The sequence below is a fragment of the Triticum aestivum genome, chromosome 3D (assembly GCF_018294505.1).
Source record: "Triticum aestivum cultivar Chinese Spring chromosome 3D, IWGSC CS RefSeq v2.1, whole genome shotgun sequence".
In the NCBI taxonomy this organism is placed as follows: Eukaryota; Viridiplantae; Streptophyta; class Magnoliopsida; order Poales; family Poaceae; genus Triticum; species Triticum aestivum.
Window position 1 is genome coordinate 478134982 of NC_057802.1, and position 25903 is coordinate 478160884.

General features: G+C 43.9%; 1 long non-coding RNA gene across 1 annotated transcript in view; it reads right to left on the minus strand.

Annotated features, from left to right (window-relative positions):
• Positions 1–24433: 24433 nt before the first annotated feature.
• LOC123074994 (uncharacterized) overlaps positions 24434–25903 on the minus strand; it is a 4857-nt gene continuing 3387 nt past the window's right edge. The window contains exon 2 of the long non-coding RNA XR_006436078.1: positions 24434–24910. This is a non-coding gene — a long non-coding RNA (uncharacterized lncRNA). The remainder of the gene's footprint in view (positions 24911–25903) is intronic.

Sequence of the window (25903 nt, forward strand, 5' to 3'; positions counted from 1 at the left end):
AAAGCCAATTTTATCCTACTGCAAAGGAATAAATTTTATTTAACTATCTTGGTGGTTGAAACATTGAGAAGGTACCTCCAACTCAATCCCAATTAAGTATCATCATTAACCCAGCAAAATTAATTATAAGTATCACGGTGATGAGATTCAAATGAAAATCCAGGTACTAGATACTCAAGTTGTCCATAACCGGGGACACGGCTAATCATGATCAGTTTGTACACTCTGCAGAGGTTTGTGCACTTTTCCCCACAAGACTTGATCGCCTCCGCTTGATTCTCGCACTGCATGATGTTTGAGAAACGGATGACCGAGACACAGTCTTTCAGAAACAGTCACTCTCTACTCTGGATGGACCGGTACACCTACTTTCCCCTACATCTGCTAGTCCACCTCTTCAAGAGATCCTGTAACCTACTCAGCTATGCTAGAGCCCATAATAGCTTGCGGCTGCACACGGAAGTTTCTAGCTTGAACAATCTTATGATCCCTTTGAGCCTGGGTGGCGGTCCTTATACAAACAGACAACACTGGGTTCTCCAGGTGCCTCAATCCACCCAGATGTGAGTTTTAGTTGCCACCTTAAGTTGAACCATTATTAAACACTCACATCTGTCATGAATATCTCTCAAACCCAATCCACGTCTACGAGCATAGCATGGCAATAAAAAAAAGCAACGTAGAAGTAACTCCCGAGGGTTTGATAAGAAAACAGGTAATAGGTACTACCTCAACTACTTCCCAATACCCACAGTTTGATTAGATCCTAATCATGCATTGTGTTTAAGGAAATAGATCTAATGCAATAAAACTGGGTATGAACGGGGTATGATCAAAGTGTTACTTGCCTTGCTGATGATCCGCAAAACCTAGCGAGTCGAAGTAACAAGCGGCACACTCCGGGTACTGTATCGCAAACAAACAAGCATACAATCAGTACTCATCTAATGCATAGGTAAAACTCAAAAGAAAGATCCAACCAGAAAGTTCAACTTAAGAACTCCGGTTTGCAAAAAGAATCAATTCGAAAGAACCAACGAAAGTCAAACGGCGAAAGAAAGAAACTTCGTTTGCTAATCTGGATCTAGGTCAAATTTTACTATAGCAAAAACTTGTTTGAGTAGGTTAAACGGAAAGAGAATTTCGAGACGAAACTCTAGGCGCTTGAATCACCTGATTCCGATAAACGAGCGAAAAGTTAAACAGATTCGAAGTTTCGATCAGAAATCGAATCTGAGAAAATAACGAGAAAAAATCCGTCGAAAAAGAAAAACGGACGAACGGTTAAATAACGGACGTTCGTTAACAGAGAAAAACCGACGAACGCGTTCGTTAAAACGAACGGTTCGGTGAACGCTCGTAAAATAAGAAAACCGAAAAAAACCGATCTAGGGTTTTTTTTAAACAAAAGTTTTTTTTTCAGAAAACCGGTCAACTCGAACGGCAGTACCTCGTCGGGGCTCACTCCGGCGAGGGGCTCCGGTGGGCGGGGTCGGCGGCGGGGGTGCGGGGCTCGGGGCGGCGGCTCCGGCGGGCGAGGGGGCGGGTCTCCGGCGCTCCCGGCGGCGAGGGGCGAGGCAAACGGCGGGCGGCGGCGGTGGCTAGATGCGGCGGCGACGGGCGGCTCCTCCGGCGATGGTGGCGGCGAAAACGGAGGGGGGGGCTATATATAGCAAGGGGGGTGCTAGGAGGATTGGGGAAGGGGTCGGGCTCGGGAGGCGTGCGGGCGGCGGACTCCGGCGGCGCGTCGGCGTGCGGGAGGAGGAAGGCGACGGGGCGGGCCGGCCTGGCTTCGGCTGGGCCTCGGCCCAGTAGGGCAAGCGCGTTTTTTTAAATATGTTCCGCGGAAAATATTGCGTAGAAAACTAAATAAAAATCAGGAAAATATGAAATAAATTTTCCCGGTCTAGTTAGAAAATCTAGATAGGGTGAACATTTTTAAAATCAAAAATAAATATTTTGAAAACATGCATATTTTTAAATGCAATAAAAATTGCAAATAAATTCCAAATAATGATTTTAACATTTTTCCTCCAGTATTTCAAATGTTTTGGAGAAGTCATATTTTCTTCTCTCGTTTATTTTTAAAATGAAATATTTTTCCGGAGAGAAAAATAATTAAAATCCCAATCCTCGTTTGAAAATCAAATAAGAAAATTTGAGAAAATCCCCAACTCTCTCCGAGGGTCCTTGAGTTGCTTAGGATTTATCGAGGATTTGTCAAAATGCAATAAAACATGATATGCAATGGTGATCTATGTATAACATTCCAAATTGAAAATTTGGGATGTTACAAACCTACCCCCCTTAAGATGAATCTCGCCCTCGAGATTCGGGTTGGCTAGAAAACAGGTGGGAGTGGTTTTTCCGTAGATCTTCCTCTCGCTCCCAGGTGGCCTCATCTTCTGTGTGGTGACTCCACTGAACTTTGCAAAACTTGATAACCTTGCTGCGGGTAACTCGGCTGGCATACTCGAGAATCTTAACTGGCTTCTCCTCATAGGTCAAATCACTTTCCAACTGAATCGCTTCCAGTGGCACAGTATCTCTTAGCGGTATCTCAGCCATCTCTGCGTGGCACTTCTTCAACTGCGAAACGTGAAATACATCATGTACTTCAGACAATCCTTCGGGCAATTCCAGCTTGTAGGCAACTTCTCCCATACGTTCTGTATGGTCCGATAAAACGGGGCGCTAACTTTCCCTTAACTCCAAAGCGCTTCACTCCTCGAAGTGGTGATACTCGAAGATACACTCTGTCTCCGATTTCGTGAACGGTCTCCTTGTGTTTAGAATCAGCATAACTCTTCTGCCTGGACTGGGCTACCTTGAGCCTATCGCGAATCAACTTCACTTTCTGTTCAGACTCCTTAATCAAATCTGGTCCAAACAACTGACGGTCTCCAACTTCGTCCCATAAGAACGGCGTTCTACACTTCCTTCCGTACAAAGCTTCGAAAGGGGCCATCTTCAAACTGGTTTGATAACTGTTGTTATACGAAAACTCCGCATATGGCAAATTGTCGTCCCAACTTGATCCATAATCTAGCGCGCAGGCTCTCAACATGTCCTCCAAAATCTGGTTGACTCTCTTGGTCTGTCCATCTGTCTGCGGGTGAAATGCTGTACTGAATTCCAGCCTGGTTCCCAATGTTTCATGTAGCTGCTTCCAAAACTTCGAGGTAAATTGGGTTCCTCTGTCTGATACAATGGTCCTCGGAACTCCATGCAAACATACTATCCTGGTCATGTATATCTTTGCCAACTTAGCACTGGTGTAAGTGGTTTTCACTGGAATGAAATGAGCCACTTTCGTCAAACGGTCGACTACAACCCATATCGAGTCATAGCCTGAACGAGTCCTGGGTAATCCGGTGATAAAATCCATGCCTATTTTATCCCACTTCCATTCGGGTATCGGCAATGGCTGTAGCAATCCTACTGGCTTCTGATGCTCTGCCTTCACTCTCTGACATACATCACAAACTGCTACAAACTCCGCAATGTCCTTCTTCATTCCGGTCCACCAGAAAGTATTCTTCAAATCCAAATACATCTTGGTATTCCCTGGGTGAATCGAGTACGGTGAATCATGGGCTTAGCAATCTTTGAGAAATTCTCGATAAATCTCCGGTAGTATCCTGCGAGTCCAAGAAAACTCCGGATTTCTCCAACTGTAGTGGGTGATTCCCAACTGGTCACTGTGTCAACCTTGGTAGGGTCTACTGCTATTCCTTCTCCAGAAATAACATGTCCAAGGAATCCAACTTCCTTCAACCAAAACTCACATTTGCTGAACTTGGCATATAACTGATGTTCCCTGAGCTTCTCAAGTACCAATCGTAGATGCTCCTCATGCTCTTCTTCATCCTTGGAAAAGATTAAAATATCATCAATGAACACCACGACAAACTTATCCAAAAACTCCATAAACACTTTGTTCATCAGGTTCATGAAATAGGCCGGTGCGTTAGTCAGTCCAAATGACATAACGGTATACTCATACAATCCATATCTGGTGGTAAATGCCGTCTTGGGTATATCCTGCTCTCGAATCTTTAACTGATGGTATCCTGATCGTAGATCGATCTTGGAAAATACTTTAGCTCCTTGCAGGCGGTCAAACAAATCATTGATCATCGGCAGTGGGTACTTGTTTTTGATGGTCACTTCATTCAGTCCTCGGTAATCAACAACCATCCTTAGTGATCCATCTTTCTTCTCCACTAGAAGTACTGGTGATCCCCAAGGTGACGAACTTGGGCGGATATAGCCTTTATCCAGTAACTCCTTGATCTGCTTCTTAATTTCCTCCAAATCCTTTGCGGGCATCCTGTACAGTCTCTTAGATATTGGCCCTGTGCCTGGCAAAAGTTCAATCAAGAACTCAATGTCTCTATCTGGTGGCATGCCTGGCAACTCTTCTGGAAATACATCCGGATAATCCTTCACCACTGGTACTTCCTCCTGTACAACTCCTGATAAGGAATTCACTTGAGTCCTCTTCGGCATGTGCCTGGATACATACTTGATCCTCTTTCCTTCAGGGGTGGTAAGCAAAATAGTCTTGCTGGCACAATCAATGTTTCCTCCATACAACGATAGCCAATCCATTCCCAAAATCACATCCAAACCTTGCGATTCCAAAACAATGAGGTCTGTGGGGAAAACATGCCTTCCAATGGCCAACGGTATCTTAAAACATCCTTGGGTGGCCATATACTCCGCTCCTGGCGAGGTTACTAACATGGGGCTTTTGAGAACTTGGGTGGACATCTTAAACTTGTTTACGAATCCCCTTGATATGTATGAATGCGATGCACCAGTATCGAAAAGAACAGTTGCAGTAAATGACTTAACCAAAAACTTACCTATTACTGCATCAGGCTGAGCTTCAATCTCCTCCACGCTCACGTGGTTCACATGTCCTTTGTTGAACGGGTTCGGCTTCTTCCCAGAGCTTCCATTGCCATTTCCATTTTGGGCTTCGGGACAATCAGTAGCATAATGTCCCGTCTTCTGGCACTTGAAACAAGTAATGTGACTTAGATCTCTCTTGGTTGGGGTAGATGGGTTGGTGCGGTTCTGTCCGTTTCCTCCTCCATTCCCATTACCATTCTTGGAGCCATTATGGTTGTGCGAACTACCTCCTCCATGGGTATGCTGAAACTGTCCTCCCGGCTTCTGGGTAAATCGTGGCTTCTGCTGGGCTCCAGAATTATACTTCCCTTGTCCATACTTCCTCTTGCGGTTTTCAATCTGCTGGTGCTTCCCTTCAATCATGAGAGCTCTATCTACCAGCTCCTGGTAGTTGTTGAAAGTTGCTACCATCAACTGCATACTCAGCTCATCATTCAATCCTTCCAAAAACTTCTCCTGCTTGGCTGCATCTGTAGCAACGTCATCTGGTGCATAACGTGCTAACTTACTGAATTCCTCCACATACTGGCCTACGGTGCGTCCTCCCTGGCGTAGGTTGCGAAACTCACGCTTCTTCATAGCCATAGCTCCTGCTGAAACATGAGCTGTACGGAAAGCTTGCTGAAACTGGTCCCATGTGACAGTGTCAATAGGGTGCGTGGCTGTATAATTCTCCCACCATGATGCTGCGGGTCCTTCAAGCTGATGTGCGGCAAAACGCACTCTTTCCGCATCTGTGCATCCTGCAGTGGTCAACTCCCTTCCAACTTTGCGGAGCCAATCATCTGCAACAATCGGCTCGGTGCTACTGGAAAACACCGACGGGTTTAGCCTTAAGAAACGGGCTAAGTGATCAACAGGTGGTGGTGGCGGTGGGTTGTTGTTGTTGTTGCCTTGGTTCTGAACTAACACTTGCACCAAGGCATTCTGTTGCTGAATCAACTGGGTGATCTCTAGCGGAAAAACAAATCCGGTGTCGCGTCTCGGAGGCATCTGATAGGTTTAGAAAAGTTGAGAGTTTAGAATAGAATGAGGTCTAGAGGGAAAACACTACCCATATGCTCATGAGACAAATTCAATCAATATCACTCAATCAATCCAAACAAGGCAAAACAATCGATCTAACTAGCGTTACAAAGTGCTTGAACTATACTACTAAATGGGGGGAAAGCTACTACTGATATGGTAGTCTACTAAAAATTCTGATCCGTTGAAGACTCCATGATGTCTGCTCCAGCTTCATCAATCCATTCGTCTTCACTTGGTTCCGAGTCGGTGTCGACGATGATGATGTAGTTATCCGGACAAGTGCATTCGTCGACTTCTGCTTTTGGCACTGGATGTCCCACGAATGCTCCAATCTTATTCTCCAGGTCGTCAATCTTCCCGACTAGTGCGTTGATTTCCTCCAGATAATCTTCGCGTGTAGTCTTGAGTTCTTCTTGGAGTTCCTTGATCTTCGTGAATGCCTTCTTCAGTTCTTCCTTGTCTGTGCACATCTGATTCTCCTGGCGTCGAATATGTTGGTTCTGCTCCTGGATGAAAGCTGCAATTGATCCATCCTTCTTGGTCTTGATCATCTCCCCTTGCGCGTCTCGACGTCCACAAATCTGATAAATTGTATCCTTAAGCTCCTGGTGATAGACTTCTCCAATGCGTCCCATGGCGATATGTGCGGCCATGCTCTTCCCTAAACTCCAAGTTGGTGCTTCGAAAACCAATCTCATGGGTTCCGTAATTGGCGCAAACGTCCTTCCTGGAATGATAACTTGAATCTTCCAGCTCTCCTCTTCAGGTAATATAGCGTTGCAGGTTCCGGTGATGCTTGGTATTCCTATGTTCAAGTACTTGGTGACTTCCTTCAAATGTCGTCCAAATGGCGTGTCTTCATCTGGTTGCATGAACTTGCTCCTTGCATTCGCCATTCCTAAAAGAGTAGAAAGTGGAGAGGGGTCAGAAATGAGAAGAGAGAAGTTTTCTAGGGCTTAAGCTTAGTGGTCGTGTCCTATAGTCAGCGTGTGCTCTGATACCAACTTTGTAGCGACCAGACCTCAAATGGCCTGTGCTGCTGTGCACCAGTGTCATCCCTGGATCAGTAATGCTGACACGCACAGTACAAATGGAGGATTTATAACAGAGTAGCAATCACACACTTATTACATCGAATATCTCCGAAGGGATCAAGTATATTAAACATGGCTTAAGGCCATCTAAAAACGATAACAGCGGAAGACTTGGAAGATAAGTGAGTCCATCAACTCCAGCGGCATCACTGAGTATAAAACCACGACCTAAGGCACCTTACTCGTCATCTGAAAAGTCTGCAACATGAAACGTTGCAGCCCGAAAACGGGTCAGCACATAGAATATGCTGGCAAAGCAACACATAGAGAGCAATGAACAATAGTAATGCTATACTATATGCATATGTGGCTGGTGGAAAGTTCTATGGTTACAGTTTTGCGAAAAGCCAATTTTATCCTACTGCAAAGGAATAAATTTTATTTAACTATCTTGGTGGTTGAAACATTGAGAAGGTACCTCCAACTCAATCCCAATTAAGTATCATCATTAACCCAACAAAATTAATTATATGTATCACGGTGATGAGATTCAAATGAAAATCCAGGTACTAGATACTCAAGTTGTCCATAACCGGGGACACGGCTAATCATGATCAGTTTGTACACTCTGCAGAGGTTTGTGCACTTTTCCCCACAAGACTCGATCGCCTCCGCTTGATTCTCGCACTGCATGATGTTTGAGAAACGGATGACCGAGACACAGTCTTTCAGAAACAGTCACTCTCTACTCTGGATGGACCGGTACACCTACTTTCCCCTACATCTGCTAGTCCACCTCTTCAAGAGATCCTGTAACCTACTCAGCTATGCTAGAGCCCATAATAGCTTGCGGCTGCACACGGAAGTTTCTAGCTTGAACAATCTTATGATCCCTTTGAGCCTGGGTGGCGGTCCTTATACAAATAGACAACACTGGGTTCTCCAGGTGCCTCAATCCACCCAGATGTGAGTTTTAGTTGCCACCTTAAGTTGAACCATTATTAAACACTCACATCTATCATGAATATCTCTCAAACCCAATCCACGTCTACGAGCATAGCATGGCAATAAAAAAAAGCAACGTAGAAGTAACTCCCGAGGGTTTGATAAGAAAACAGGTAATAGGTACTACCTCAACTACTTCCCAATACCCACAGTTTGATTAGATCCTAATCATGCATTGTGTTTGAGGAAATAGATCTAATGCAATAAAACTGGGTATCAACGGGGTATGATCAAAGTGTTACTTGCCTTGTTGATGATCCGCAAAACCTAGCAAGTCGAAGTAACAAGCGGCACACTCCGGGTACTCTATCGCAAACAAACAAGCATACAATCAGTACTCATCTAATGCATAGGTAAAACTCAAAAGAAAGATCCAACCAGAAAGTTCAACTTAAGAACTCCGGTTTGCAAAAAGAATCAATTCGAAAGAAGCAACGAAAGTCAAACGGCGAAAGAAAGAAACTTCGTTTGCTAATCTGGATCTAGGTCAAATTTTACTGTAGCAAAAACTTGTTTGAGTAGGTTAAGCGGAAAGAGAATTTTGAGACGAAACTCTAGGCGCTTGAATCACCTGATTCCGATAAACGAGCGAAAAGTTAAACTGATTCGAAGTTTCGATCAAAAATCGAATATGAGAAAATAACGAGAAAAAATCCGTCGAAAAAGAAAAACGGACGAACGGTTAAATAACGGACTTTCGTTAACAGAGAAAAACCGACGAACGCGTTCGTTAAAACGAACGGTTCGGTGAACGCTCGTAAAATAAGAAAACCGAAAAAAAAACTGATCTAGGGTTTTTTTTTAAACAAAAGTTTTTTTTTCTTCAGAAAACCGGTCAACTCGAACGGCAGTACCTCGTCGGGGCTCGCTCCGGCGAGGGGCTCCGGTGGGCGGGGTCGGCGGCGGGGGTGCGGGGCTCAGGGCGGCGGCTCTGGCGGGCGAGGGGGCGGGGCTCCGGCGCTCCCGGCGGCGAGGGGCGAGGCAAACGGCGGGCGGCGGCGGTGGCTAGATGCGGCGGCAGCGGGCGGCTCCTCCGGCGATGGTGGCAGCGAAAACGGAGGGGGGGGGGCTATATATAGCAAGGGGGGTGCTAGGAGGCTTGGGGAAGGGGTCGGGCTCGGGAGGTGTGCGGGCGGCGGACTCCGGCGGCGCGTCGGCGTGCGGGAGGAGGAAGGCGACGGGGCGGGCCGACCTGGCTTCGGCTGGGCCTCGGCCCAGTCGGGCAAGCGCGTTTTTTTTAATATGTTCGGCGGAAAATATTGCATAGAAAACTAAATAAAAATCAGAAAAATATGAAATAAATTCTCCCCGTCTAGTTAGAAAATCTAGAATAGGGTGAACATTTTTAAAATCAAAAATAAATATTTTGAAAACATGCATATTTTTAAATGCAATAAAAATTGCAAATAAAATCCAATAAATTCCAAATAATGATTTTAACATTTTTCCTCCAGTATTTCAAATGTTTTGGAGAAGTCATATTTTCTCCTCTCGTTTATTTTTAAAATGAAATATTTTTCCGGAGAGAAAAATAATTAAAATCCCAATCCTCGTTTGAAAATCAAATAAGAAAATTTGAGAAAATCCCCAACTCTCTCCGAGGGTCCTTGAGTTGCTTAGGATTTATCGAGGATTTGTCAAAATGCAATAAAACATGATATGCAATGGTGATCTATGTATAACATTCCAAATTGAAAATTTGGGATGTTACATGATTTAACCAAGAGCCCATATTGCCTTGTCTTCTCCTGTTTATTGAATGCTTGCAGATTCCAGCTTAGTCCAATGCACGTGCACTATTATTATTATACACACCATTCGGTCATGCAAGTGAAAGGCAATAATGACGATATGTGATGGACTGGTTGTGATAAGAGAAGCTGGTATGAACTCGACCTCTCTTGTTTTTGTAAATATGATTAGTTCATCATTCCTGATTCAGCCTATTATGAATAAACATGTTTGCAATGACAATTAGAGATTATAGTTGCTTATGCCATGCTTAATTAGCTAGGAGTTTATAATGGTTTGCCTTGTGTGTCAACATGCTATTAAAATGGTTGTGATGTGGTATAGTAGGGTGGTATCCTCCTTTGAATGATTCGAGTGGCTTGACTTGGCACATGTTCACGCATGTAGTTGAAACAAAATCAACATAGCCTCCATGATATTTATGTTCATGGTGGATTATATCCTACTCATGCTTGCATTCGGTGTAAATTAATTTTAATGCATGTTCACGACTGTTGTCGCTCTCTAGCTGGTCGCTTCCCAGTCTTTTGCTATATAGCCTTCATCTGTACTAAGCGGGAATACTGCTTGTGCATCCAAATCCATAAACCCCAAAGTTACTCCATATGAGTCCACCATACCTTCCTATATGCGGTATCTACCTGCCGTTCCAAGTAAATTTGTATGTGCCGAACTCTAAACCTTCAAATGAAATTCTGTTTTGTATGCTCGAATAGCTCATGTATCAACTAGGGTTGTCTATATCTTCCATGATAGGTGGGTTATTCTCAAGATGAGTGGACTCCGCTCATCATTCACGAGAACATGCTTGGTAATCAGGATGCCCAGTCCCATGCTCTAAGCAAATCAAATCGAAATAATTGCAAACAAAACTCCCCCAAGGCTGTTGCTAGTTGGAGGCACTCGTTGTTTCGAGCAAGCCATGGATTGATGCTTGTTGGTGGTGGGGGAGTATAAACTTTACCATTCTGTTTGGGAACCGCCTATAATGTGTGTAGCATGGAAGATATCGAGAACTCTCGGTGGTTATGTTGACAATGAAAGTATGCCGCTCAAAATATTATTTATCTCTATTTCAAAATTGAGCTCTGGCACCTCTACAAATCCCTACTTCCCTCTGCGAAGGGCCTATCTATTTACTTTTATGTTGAGTCATCACCCTCGTATTTAAAAGCACCAGTTAGAGAGCACTACTGTCATTTGCATCCATTACTATTAATTTATATTGGGTATGACAATGACTGGATCTCTTTTACCATGAATTACAATGTCTAGTCAGTCCTTGATCTTTAAAGGTGCTCTGCATTTATGTTTTGCGGTCTCAGAAAGGGCTAGCGAGATACCATCTTGTTATATCATACTATGATTGTTTTGAGAAAGCGTTGCCATCCGAGATTTATTATTATTGCTCGCTAGTTGATTATGCCATTGATATGAGTAAACATGAGACCTAAGTGTTATTGTGAATATGGTTAGTCATAATCTTTGCTGAAAACTTGAATGCTGGCTTCACATATTTACAACAACAAGAGCAAACAAAGTTTGTAAAAGTTTTTCTTTATCACTTTCAGTTTATCAACTGAACTGCTTGAGGACAAGCAAAGGCTTAAGCTTGGGGGAGTTGATACGTCTCCGTCGTATCTACTTTTCCAAACACTTTTGCCCTTGTTTTGGACTCTAACTTGCATGATTTGAATGGAACTAACCCGGACTGACGCTGTTTTCAGCAGAATTGCCATGGTGTTATTTTTGTGCAGAAATAAAAGTTCTTGGAATGACCTGAAACTTCACGGAGAATATTTTTGGAAATAATAAAAAATACTAGCGAAAGAATCAAGACCAGGGGGCCCACACCCTGTCCACGAGGGCGGGAGGCACGCCCCCTGCCTCGTGGGCCCCCTGGAGCTCCACCGACCTCAACTCCAACTCCATATATTCACGTTCGGGGAGAAAAAAATCAGAGAGAAGGATTCATCGCGTTTTACGATACGGAGCCACCGCCAAGCCCTAAACTCTCTCGGGAGGGCTGATCTGGAGTCCGTTCGGGGCTCCAGAGAGGGGAATCCGTTGCCGTCGTCATCATGAACCATCCTCCATCACCAATTTCATGATGCTCACCGTCGTGCGTGAGTAATTCCATCGCAGGCTTGCTGGATGGTGATGGGTTGGATGAGATTTACCATGTAATCGAGTTAGTTTTGTTAGGGTTTGATCCCTAGTATCCACTATGTTCTGAGATTGATGTTGCTATGACTTTGCTATGCTTAATGCTTGTCACTAGGGCCCGAGTGCCATGATTTCAGATCTGAACCTATTATGTTTTCATGAATATATGTGAGTTCTTGATCCTATCCTGCAAGTCAATAGTCACCTACTATGTGCTATGATCCGGCAACCCCGAAGTGACAATAATCGGGACCACTCCCGGTGATGACCGTAGTTTGAGGAGTTCATGTGTTCACTATGTGTTAATGCTTTGGTCCGGTACTCTATTAAAAGGAGGCCTTAATATCCCTTAGTTTCCAATAGGACCCCGCTGCCACGGGAGGGTAGGACAAAAGATGTCATGCAAGTTCTTTTCCATAAGCACGTATGACTATATTCGGAATACATGCCTACATTACATTGATGAATTGGAGCTAGTTCTGTGTCACCCTATGTTATAACAGTTAGATGATGAACCGCATCCGACATAATTATCCATCACCGATCCAATGCCTACGAGATTTTAACATATTGTCCTTTGCTTAGTTACTTTTCCGTTGCTACTGTTACAATTACTACAAAGCTGCTACTGTTACCTTTGCCACCGTTACCGCTACTTCCATACTACTTTACTACTAAATACTTTGCTGCAGATATTAAGTTATCCAGGTGTGGTTGAATTGACAACTCAACTGCTAATACTTCAGAATATTCTTTGGCTCCCCTTGTGTCGAATCAATAAATTTGGGTTGAATAATCTACCCTCGAAAACTGTTGCGATCCCCTATACTTGTGGGTTATCACAGACTCATGCCCGTGTCGAGAGGTATGAGACCTCTAACAGTACTTTGCCTATAAGATGGAGGAGAATAGCTCAACCAGTGAGCATGTGCTCAGATTGTCTGGGTACTACAATCGCCTGAATCAAGTGGGAATTAATGTTCCAGATAATATAGTGATTGATAGTGTTCTATGGTCACTATCACCAAGCTACTAGAACTTCGTGATGAACTATAATATGCAAGGGATGACGAAAACAATTCCCGAGCTCTTCGCGATGCTGAAATCGGCGAAGGTATAAATCAAGAAAAAGCATCAAGTGTTGATGGTTGACAAGACCACTAGTTTCAAGTAAAAGGGCAAAGGAATAGGAAGGGAACTTCAAGAAGAATGGCAAGCAAGTTGCCACTCCCATGAAGAAATCCAAAGCTAGACCCAAGCTTGAAACTGAGTGCTTCTACTTCAAAGGAAATGGTCGCTGGAAGTGGAACTACCATAGATACTTGGTGGATAAGAAGGATGGCAAAGTGAACAAAGCTATATTTGATATACATGTTATTGATGTGTACTTTACCAGTATTTAAAGCAACCCCTCGGTATTTGATACTGGTTCAGTTGCTAAGAGTAGTAACTCGAAACTGGAGTTGCAGAATGAACAGAGACTAATTAGGGGTGAAGTGACGATGTGTGTTGGAAGTGGTTCCAAGATTGATATGATCATCATCGCACCCTCCCTATACTTCTGGGATTAGTGTTGAACCTAAATAAATGTTATTTGGTGTTTCAGTTGAGCATGAATATGATTTGATCATGTTTATTGCAATACGTTTATTCATTTAAAGTCAGAGAATAATTGTTGTTCTGTTTACATGAATAAAACCTTCGATGGTCATACACCCAATGAAAATAGTTTGTTGGATCTCGATCGTAGTGATACACATATTCATAATATTGAAGCCAAAAGATGCAAAGTTAATAATGGTAAGTGCAACTTATTTGTGGCACTGCCATTTAGGTCATATTGGTGTAAAGCGCATGAAGAAACTCCATGCTGATGGGCTTTTGGAATCACTTGATTATGAATCATTTGATGCTTGCGAACCATGCCTCATGGGCAAGATGACTAAAACTCCGTTCTCCGGAACAATGGAGTGAGCTACTGACTTATTGGAAATAATACATATTGATGTATGCGGTCCGATGAGTGTTAAGGCTCGTGGCGGGTATCGTTATTTTCTGACCTTCACAGATGATTTGAGCAGATATGGGTATATCTTCTTGATGAAACATAAGTCTGAAACATTTGAAAAGTTCAAAGAATTTCAGAGTGAAGTGGAAAATTGTCGTAACAAGAAAATAAAAGTTTCTATGATCTGATTGTGTAGGAGAATATTTGAGTTACGAGTTTGGTCTTCATTTGAAACAATGCGGAATAGTTTCGCAACTCACGCCACCCGGAACACCACAATGTAATGGTGTGTCCGAACGTCGTAACCGCACTTTATTAGATATGGTGCGAGCTATGATGTCTCTTACTGATTTACCGCTATCGTTTTGGGATTATGCATTAGAGACAGTTGCATTCACGTTAAATAGGGCACCATCTAAATCCGTTAAGACGACACCGTATGAACTGTGGTTTAGCAAGAAACCCAAGTTGTCATTTCTTGAAGTTTGGGGCTGCGATGCTTATGTGAAAAAGCTTCAACCTGATAAGCTCGAACCCAAATCAGAGAAATGTGTCTTCACAGGATACCCAAAGGAGACTATTGGGTACACCTTCTATCACAGATCCGAAGGCAGATATTTGTTGCTAAGAATGGATCCTTTCTAGAGAAGGAGTTTCTCTCGAAAGAAGTGAGTGGGAGGAAAGTAGAACTTGATGAGGTAATTATACCTGCTCCCGAATTGGAAAGTAGTTCATCACAGAAATCAGTTCCAGTGATTCCTACACCAATTAGTGAGGAAGCTAATGATAGTGATCATGAAACTTCAGATCAAGTTACTACCGAACCTCGTAGGTCAACCAGAGTAAGATCCTCACCAGAGTGGTATGGTAATCCTGTTCTGGAAGTCATGTTACTAGACCATGACGAACCTACGACTATGAGGAAGCGATGATGAGCCCAGATTCCGCAAAATGGTTTAAGGCCATGAAATCTATGATAGGATCCATATATGAAAACAAAGTATGGACTTTGGTGGAATTACCCGATGATCGCCAAGCCATTGAGTATAAATGGATCTTCAAGAGGAAGACGGGCGTTGATGGTAGTGTTACTATCTACAAAGCTCGACTTGTTGCGAAAGGTTTTTGACAAGTTCAATGTGTTGACTACGATGAGATTTTCTCACTCGTAGCGATGCTTAAGTCTATCTGAATCATGTTAGCAATTGTCACATTTGATGAAATCTGGCAAATGGATGTCAAAACTGCATTCCTTAATGGATTTCTTAAAGAAGAGTTGTATATGATACAACAAGAAGGTTTTGTCAATCCTAAAGGTGCTAACAAAGTGTGCAAGCTCCAGCGATCCATCTATGGACTGGTGTAAGCATCTCAGAGTTGGAATATACGCTTTGATGAGTTGATCAAAGCATATAGATTTATACAGACTTGCGGTGAAGCCTGTATTTACAAGAAAGTGAGTGGGAGCACTACAATTTTCTGATAAGTATATGTGAAAGACATATTGTTGATCGGAAATGATGTAGAATTTTCTAGAAAGCATAAAGGAGTGTTTGAAAGGAGTTTTTCAAAGAAAGACCTCGGTAAAGCTGCTTACACATTGAGCATCAAGATCTATAGAGATAGATCACTATGCTTGATAAGTTTTTTCAATGAGTACATACCTTGACAAGATTTTGAAGTAGTTCAAAATGGAACAGTCAAAGAAAGAGTTCTTGCCTGTGTTGCACGGTGTGAAGTTGAGTAAGACTCCGACCACGGCAGAAAATAGAAAGAGAATGAAAGTCATTCCCTATGCCTCAGCCATAGGTTCTATAAAGTATGCCATGCTATGTAACAGACCTATTGTATACCCTGCCCTGTGTTTGGCAAGGGAGTACAATATTGATCTAGGAGTAGATCACTGGACATTGGTCAAAATTATCCTTAGAGGACTAAGGAAATATTTCTCGGTTATGGAGGTGATAAAGAGTTACGTTGATACAAGCTTTGACACCGATCTGGATGACTCTGACTCTCGATCTGGATACATATTGAAGGTGGGAGCATTTATCTAGAGTAGCTCCGTGCAGAGTATTGTAGACATAGAAATTTGCAAAATACATACGGATCTGAATGTTGCAGACCCGTAGACTAAAAATTTCTCTGACGGGCAAAACATGATCATACCTTATTACTCCTGGGTGTTAATCACATAGCGATGTGAACTAGATTATTGACTCTAGTAAACCTTTTGAGTGTTGGTCACATGGCGATGTGAACTATGGGTGTTAATCACATAAAGATGTGAACTATTGGTGTTAAATCACATGGCGATGTGAACTAGATTATTGACTCTAGTGCAAGTGGGAGACTGAAGGAAATATGCCCTAGAGGCAATAATAAAGTTATTATTTATTTCCTTATTTCATGATAAATGTTTATTATTCATGCTAGAATTGTATTAACCGGAAAGTTAGTACATGTGCGAATACATAGACAAACAGAGTGTCACTAGTATGCCTCTACTTAACTAGCTCATTAATCAAAGATGGTTAAGTTTCCTATCCATAGACATGAGTTGTCATTTGATGAACGGGATCACATCATTAGAGAATGATGTGATTGACTTGAACCATTCCGTTAGCTTAGCATTTGATTGTTTAGTATGTTGTTATTGCTTTCTTCATGACTTGTACATGTTCCTATGACTATGAGATTATGCAACTCCCGAATACCGGAGGAACACTTTGTGTGCTATCAAACGTCACAACGTAACTGGATGATTATAAAGATGCTCTACAGGTGTCTCCGATGGTGTTTGTTGAGTTGGCATAGATCGAGATTAGGATTTGTCACTCCGATTGTCGGAGAGGTATCTTTGGGCCCTCTCGGTAATGCACATCACTATAAGCCTTGCAAGCAATGTGACTAATGAGTTAGTTACGGGATGATGCATTACGGAACGAGTAAAGAGAGTTGCCGGTAACGAGATTGAACTAGGTATTGAGATACCGACGATCGAATCTCGGGCAAGTAACATACCAACGACAAAGGGAACAAACGTATGTTGTTATGCGGTTTGACCGATAAAGATCTTCGTAGAATATGTGGGAGCCAATATGAGCATCCTGGTTCCGCTATTGGTTATTGACCAGAGACATGTCTCGGTCATGCCTACATAGTTCTCGAACCCGTAGGGTCCGCACGCTTAACGTTCGATGACGATCGCTATTATGAGTTTATGTGTTTTGATGTACCGAAGGTAGTTCAGAGTCCCGGATATGATCACGGACATGACGAGGAGTCTCGAAATGGTCGAGACATAAAGATTGATATATTGGAAGGCTATGTTTGGACATCGGAATGGTTCCGGATGAGTTCGGGCATTTATCGAAGTACCGGGGGTTATCGGACCCCCCCCCGGGGGGGGAGCATATGGGCCTTAATGGGCCTTAGTGGGAGAGGAGAGAAGGCAGCCTAGGAGGGGGCGTGCCCCCCAAGCCCAATCCGAATTGGGTGAGGGGGCCGGCCCCCCTTTCCTTTCTCCTTCCCCCTCTTCCTTCTATTCCTAGTGGGACTAGGAAAGGGGGAGTTCTACTCCTACTAGGAGGAGGACTCCTCCCCCCTTGGCGCGCCTAGAGTTGTCGGCCGGCCTCCCCCTCCCTCCTTTATATACGTGGGTAAGGGGGCACCCTAGAACACACAAGTTGACATTGTTTAGCCGTGTGCGGTGCCCCCCTCCACAGATTTCCACCTCGGTCATATCGTTGTAGTGCTTAGGCGAAGCCCTGCGTTGGTAACTTCATCAACACTGTCACCATGCCGTCATGCTGACGGAACTCTCCCTCGACCTCAGCTGGATCAAGAGTTCGAGGGACGTCACCGAGCTGAACATGTGCAGATCGCGGTGGTGCCGTACTTTCGGTACTAGGATCAGTTGGATCGCGAAGACGTTCGACTACATCAACCGCGTCACTTGACGCTTCCGCTTACGGTCTACGAGGGTACGTGGACAACACTCTCCCGCTCGTTGCTATGCATCACATAGATCTTGGGTGTGCGTAGGATTTTTTTTGAAATTACTGCGTTCCCCAACATAAAGCTGGTTTGAAGCATGACACGTGGTGTTGATGGCTTCGGCCCAAAGCTTGTATGGGACTTGTACTCGTCAAGCATGGTCCTAGCCATCTCAATAAGAGTCCGATTCTTCCTCTCCGCAACTCCATTTTGTTGGGGAGCATATGGCACGGCATATTTATGGTTTACCCCCTCTTCACTCAAGAATTCATCCATCGTGTAGTTCTTGAACTCGATGCCATTGTCACTTCGAATTGCCTTAATCTCACAATTATGTTGACGTTGAGCCTCTTTGGCAAAGTTGATGAAGGTTTCTAGAGTTTCATCTTTGGTCTTGAGAAAAAACACCCATGTATATCTTGTGAAGTCATCAACAATGACAAGGAAATACCTCCTCCCTCCCAAACTATCATAAGTTGGAGGCCCAAAAAGATCCAAGTGGATAAGCTCAAGGGGCCTCAAAGTGGTGATGATAGTCTTCACTTTATGAGCTTTTTCATGTAGTTTTCTAGCAATGCAAGCACTACAAGGACGATCTTTGGCAAAAGACACATTGGTTAGTCCAAGGATGTGCTCCCCCTTTAAGAGAGCTTGTAAATTTATCATGCCAACGTGGGCTAGCCGTCGGTGCCATAGCCACCCCACGTCGGCCTTGGCCATTAGGCATGTTGCAAGAAGAGTTTTCTCTTTTGAGAAATCAACCACATAAAGGTTGTCTTCAAGATGCCCAACAAAGACCACTTTGAGATTGCTTCTCTTAAATACTATCACATGGAATTCACCAAAATGAGAATCATAGCCGGCACGAGCCAATTGAATAGTTGAAAGTAAATTGTAGTGTAGGGATTGGACAAGCATGACATTTGAAAGAGAGGAATCATTAGAGATTACCACCTTACCCAAACCCAATACCTTGCCCTTGCTATTGTCACCAAAAGAGATGTTCGAAGAGGCCTTGAGTGAATCAATGAACTCCACAAGCATCTCCCTTTCTCCGGTCATATGATTGGTGCATCCACTATCGATCACCCATTGTTTTCCATCGGACATATTGTCCTACACGAATCAAGCTTTAGTTATAGGTACCCATTTTGCAATGGGTCCTGGAGAGTTAGCAACAAGGGTCTTAGGAACCTAAATAGTCCAAGCATAATCATCATAGTTAGTGCCAACAAATTTTGCAAATGTATAGCCATCATCTCCTCTCATGAGGACATAAGATGGATTGTTCTTGCCGGCAAAATCCTTGGGAATGGCCTTGTCCCTAGTGAGCTTTCCACTCCCAACAACCCCCTTTTCATTCTCCTTCTCCTTGTGCCCTTCTTTCACAAACACTACCTTTTGAGGAGGAGGAGGAGTCAGACCGTTTCTTGTTCTTACCATTCTTGGATGCGAGATCAAACCCAATTCCCTCCTTGGTAACACACTCCTTTTGGTTACTCAAGAGGTCATTAAGGTTTTTCTCCCCTTGGATGCATGATACAATCCCTTTCTCAAATTGGGCCTTCAACTTCTTATTCTCCTCTTGGAGAGAGGCACAATCATGAACAAAGTTAGCCGTACAAGAATCCTCATTTAAATCCATATGAGGTACGGAAGTGAGGGCCTTAATGGTTGTAGCTTTAAGTTGAGCATAAGACTCTGTGAGGGCAATGAGGTCACCTTTGACAACCTTGGAACTAATCACAAGGAACTCATGTTCGTCAACAAGTCTCGTGTGATCAACTAGAAGCTTTTCTACCCTAACATTAAGAGCATCTTTGTTCTCAAGAGCAAGTTGCAAAACATCATTGGTTTTGACAAAGTCAATTTGATGAGCCGACAAGGCTTCCTCAAGTGATGCTCTCATGACACTCTCTTCATTTAGTTCATGCTCAAGGAGTTCGACTCTCTCTTTTTCCTCTATGAGGAGGTTTTCAACGTTCTCAATAAAGTCATCGCGTTCAGCGAGTGACTTAAGGAGATCGCCAAAATGAGCACGAGCTTCACCATGAAGAGTTTTCAAGAAAGCCATCAAGGATTCCTCATCATTATCCACACCCTCGTCACACTCATCCTCCACTATCTCACATGAGACATTTGGAGTGTAGATGGCGGTTTTTTTATATTTGGACTTTATTTTTACCTCTTTGGCCATAATGCACCGATGAGTGAAAGGCTTGTCCTCATTTGGAGAGTCGAAGAGGCCGGTGGTGGAGGAGGAGTTAGTGACATGCATGGCAATGGCGGCCGTGCCCACTTGATCATCATCACCATCTTCTTCATCTCCGGACATGTATTCTTCATGGATAAGAGCCTTCTCATCTTTCCTCTTTGCAAACTTGGTGAACTTTTTCTTCTTGAGCACAAGCTTCTCAGATTTGTCTTCACGTCTCTCATACGGACAATCATGCACGAAGTGTCTTGGGCTATCACAATTGTAGCATCTCCTTCGTCCAAACGAGCTTCCTTGAAGATTCTTCCCTTTGTTTGCCATGGTTCCGGAGTACTTTTTGACTAAAAGAGCCAAGTCTTTCGCAAAGTCATTTGCCGGGCATGAGGTGTCAACATCTTCCTCACATATCTCTTCACCCACTTCTTCATCCCTTGAGGGTTGGCTCATCACTTTCTTGGCCTTCAAGGCCATATTGGAGTTATTGGTTGCTTGAGCAATTGCAAAGGTCTTCTTGGACTTGGTCTCCAAAAGAACATGAGTGGAGAAAGTGGAAACAACTTGAGCCGCGGTCAACTTGTGATAATCCGGACGTTGATGAATCATCATGACCATGGTATGTTTTTGTGAGAACCACAACATCTATGAACGTGTTCTTGATGAAGTCATCATTTGCCCATGTGCACCCAAAGGTTCCCAAGTTTAGCACAAGGGACTTTAACCTTCGGTAAACCTCTTCCGCGGAATCACCCTCATTCCACACAAAGAGATTGACTTCTTGCTTGAGCAAAGCCAATCGAGATCTTCGAATTGCTTCAGCTCCTTCAAGAGCCTCCTCAAGGCAATCCCGAATTTCCTTGGCGGTCTTAAGGAGAGCAATGGAGTCACTATAGTCCTCGGTCATCGCGATGCACAACATGTTGTGGGCGGTTGCATTAAGTTGATCATCAACCGCTTCTCTTGGAGTGAGATTCATTGGGTCCTTGGGGTTGAATCTGTTAACCACAATCCACCAAAGTTGGGTTGAAGCACTACGAATACGAGACTCCATATCTAGCCTCCATTTAGCAAACGCATTAGCTTCCAAAGGGGGCGGAGGCCCAACAGGATTAATGCGAGGATGTTGCAAGGGTTGCAGTGAGTAAAAGGGTTCCACGGCATTGTACTTGGGAACTTGAGTACGAGTCGGAGATGCAAGAGGTTCTCTCGAGTCATCCACGTCATGAATGGCATTTGGATCAAATGAGTTTGATGCGGATGTCAAGGGCTTTAAGCGAGTATCAATTTCCTCCTTGACCGAGGGGCGAACTTCTTTCAACATAGAGGCTTTGAGGTCCGCAAACATTAAAAGAATATCGCTCGTGGTCAACGGGGAACCCGGGTTAATAGGAGCGGCGGGAGCAACGACCGGGGCAACAAGTGCATCGGGCGCGGCGGGGGTAGGTTTTCACCATCCTCCGCAACGGGTGCGCCACCTCCCACATTCCCTAGATCGACCATATCCTCTAAGGTTGTAAAACCTTATATTAGAGCACGAGGCTCTGATACCAATTGAAAGGATCGATACGGTCGACTAGAGGGGGGTGAATAGGAGACTACAAATTTTAATATTTCTTTTCAATTTTAAGGTTTAGCGGATAAATAGGGTTCACTACATATGCAACTAGGTGAACACAACCTATATGACAAGCAAGCTTAAAGCAAAATATGCTAGGCAACAATCTAATTAGCAAGCCAACAAGCATACAAGGCAAAGTAAAGTGCGGGAAAGGATTAACCACAAGTGAGGCGAGGACGCGGATTTTATCCCCAAATTCACTCTTCCTTGGGGAAGAGGTACTCTCCATTTAGAGCGGTGCCAGAGCCCAAGCTTGTGGAATGCCACGAAGGCTCACCGTAGTCTCTTTCGAGTCACCCCAAACGGATGAGCCTCGAATCACTCGGGGTTGCTCTTCAAGGCGACCACCACACCTTTACAAACTTCTTCGGAGCACACCACAAGCAAGGAAGCTTCCAGAGGAACCTCTAACCGCCTAGGACCACAAGCTCCAAGAGTAACAAGTCAATGGGGAAGAAATGTTGCGGGGAACGCGTTGTGGGTTGGTCAAGATGTAGATCGGGTCTTGCTCTCCCAATCCCCCAAGTTTCAACAAGTTTGGGTGGAGGGATTGAGAGTATTGAGCAAAATGAGGTGTAGCAACGGTGGAGCTCAACAAGACATTAGGGTTAGGGATGTCGGAGGAAGAAGGGGGGCTTATATAGTGTTCTTGAGTGGGTGGCCATTTCTGCCCGTTGGACCCCGTGCGCACGGGCTAAGTCAGCTCCGTGCGCACGGGGTACTCAGAGAGTTTGCCAGCACCCCATGCGCACGGGGTACACAGAGAGTTTCTGACTACCCCGTGCGCACGGGGGTCAAAAGATCCCGTGCACACGGGGTATCCAGAAACATTATGTTGCAAGCTTTCTGGGTATCCGACAACACAAAATGGATAGGTGGGTGGTGGGAGTAGGTAGGCTAGGTGTATAGGTTTTGGCAATAGCATTCCCACACGACACACTTCCTCAGAGACCCCTCTTAATAGTGTGGTCTTTCCTACGACCCGAATCGAACCAAAAAATAAACCTTCAAATCGCCGGTAGACCACACCTTTGATCTTTTTGAATTGGGGGGTCACACATCTCCATCAAACGCAATATGGAACCAATATCGTGAGATAAACTTTAGCACCCGATATTAGTTCCACTAACCACATTGTCATCACACCAAAATATAGTTTAAGTACCAAATGCACTTTCATAGGTAAATGTTGGAATCATTAGGGCGATGAAATTATCGCGTTGACCACCGCCCGTGCACACCATGTGCCTTAGTGGACCCACGCATAGTCTTTCCTTATCCCTGCAGAAGAATCGGGCCCACATCTATTTCTTTCCACCCTCAGCTGCTTGACCGACTCTACCCCAACTCTACTTCTTCCATCTCGGCTCTCTTCTCCCATCTACATCCGCGTGAGATCGGGCACACCAGTGACGTTGCAAGGCTATGTCATTATTGCAACCCCCTACCCCGAGCCATTGTTGTTGCAACCCTTGGCTAATGATGTTGCAACCCGCTACCTACAACGCACACACACATACAACTGTTGCTACAACCCACCACTCGTCGCTGCAACTGCACTACACATGGTTGCAAATGCTTCCTTTTATTTCAAACCCGTCGTTGCAACCACACTACATCTTTCAATAAGCTCATACAAAATACACTCTCACTATCATCAAGTTGATACAAAATACACTCTCAACACACCACAGATAGCAATTTCAAAAGATCATGCTCTTCATTGCCGTGCATCGAGCTGATCTTCGCAACGTGGTTGGAGCAGACGTGGTCGGAGCATACGGGATCAACGCTTCAAACGGCAACGGGAATGGAGGAACCGGGCATTCCCCTTGAGTCCATGGCTCGGCTGCTCATCGGCCGACGGATCATTTGATGCTCTCTTTTTTGGTGAGAGCTACTGCACTAATGACGTTCTTAGTTTAGGCAACGATGGACAATGAGTAGTATGTATGATATTAATGTCTAGAAGTTATCGAATTATGCTATTATTACTTTAAATATGTGTTTGAAATGGATTTATGTTTTAAAAATAGCAAAAAGGCTCGGCGTTGCAACGGGAGAAAATAAATCCTCTCGTATCGCTAGCTGGGTGCGTGGCCGGTTGGCAGGTTATGAGATCGAACCCTCCCATGGGCAATTTTATTTTTTGCCAGCTCTCTGGACCTGGGCCACAGTGCGCCGCCAGGTGGGCTTCCTCTGTTGGGCCAAAACGGGTGACAAGTAACGAAACAAAATAGCGTATGTGAAATTAATTGAAGCGGGACCAAACGTAGCGGGACGAAACCAAGAATATCACCTCCCTTTAATAGTAGGTATAGATATAGATATAGATGTGTTTGATTTTTTTTAAGGATCTATCTAGGACTCAGTCGACTGAGACTTCGTCAAGTCTCAGTCGGCTGACGTCATCACGAGTAGATTAGGCCTGTTTACTAGCTCTTGTACTGCTGGGTTGTATCCGGCTAGAAACTGGACTTATTTTCCTGTTTGTTTGTTTGCTACTTTGGGATGGGCTGTTATGATTTGTTTGTTTGTTTGTACACACATCCGAAAAAGGTTATTGAACATAAAAGTTGGAGGCCAGGCCCAACCAATATAGATACAAAAAATTATGGATGTACATACGAGGAGGGGAGTTGCTATTCAAAGCGAGCTAAACAGAACAGTGTTGTCCATTGTTCATGGAATTGATCAGAGCAACTTATAGATATTTTTCAGTACTAAAGTTGACTAGCAGCTTGCAGATGCTCCTCTTCCTAGTTTATATACAAGAGTACATAGACATGTTGACACGGCTGGTTAACTTCCCTGCATTAAGTAGCTAGTTAACAAAAGTTCATGTATTAGCTAGTTTAAACTATAGCATGAGTATGGAGACATGGCGACACAGCTAGTTAACATCCTGTGTTACCTAGTTAACCCACTGTTTCAACTAGTAAAACTAAAAAAATCATGAATATTTATAGAAAAAGGTTACAAACCATTGTAGCAACTTCTTCAAAAAGCGAACCCTCTCATGCTTCCGTGTGAGTGATTTCTACATGATATTCTTTCTCTTCTAACGCCGGATATCCAAGACACTGCTCTTTGCCTTCTGCACTTCTATTGTCTGTTTTATTTTCAGGGTCGCTTCCTTTTTCATCCGTGTCAGTGCTCGTGTGCTACTGTAGTCACAAAATGTACATGTGACATTAGTGCTGTGAACAAGGGGACTAAAAAAATAAGGCAGAAAAACTAAGGATATGAACTGGATAAACATTTTAGCCACTAGCATAAATCATCAGACAGTTTTAGTTCCTCTTATCAAAAACACAAACTTTACTTCAGGAATGTTCTCAACTTTACTTCAGGAATACACAAACTTTACTGATGCTTGTGTTATAAAAACAGGACAACAAGAACAGGTGAAACTTTGATGATTGTTTATGCATCTTCTATTCCGATATGTTATAAGCTTGGCCATCTGTAAAACTCTGTAGCTTCCAGCTTGTGTTATACACAAATTTCTACTATGCATTCAAAGTTGCTGATGCGGACATCAACAAGGTGTTGTGCATATTCTAGGCGGATGGCTACTCGAGAAAAATGTATGAGTTGTATGGTGATTGTTTGAGTTTTGGCACGACATACAATACGAATTGTTACAATATGCCAATTCCACCATTTGTTGGCATCACTCTGACACGGGCCCCTCTCTCGACGCCGCCCCCTGCAACAAAACAAAGGTCCCCAGTTGCGAGCAAGTTAGGAGACATGCAGTTGCGTGCCTAGTGTGGGACATGCAACTGGCCCCATCTTCTCTCGAAGACACCCCCTCCGGCAAAAAACAAAGGTCCCCGAGTTGCGTCCAAGTTCGAAGACCTGCAGTTGCGTGCCTGTTGTGGGACATGCAACTAGCCCCATCTCTCTCAACGCCGCCCCTTCCAACAAAAACAAAGGTCCCCCCAGTTACGACCAAATTAGAAGACATGCAATTATGTGCCTAATGTGGGACATGCAACTGGCCCCCTCCGACAAAATAAAGGTCCTAGTTGCAACCAAGTTAGAACCCATGCAGTTGCGTGCCTAGTGTGGGACATGCAACTGGCCCCTCTCTATCGACACTGCCCCTCTAACAAAACAAAGGTCCCCAGTTGCGATCAAGTTAGAAGACATGC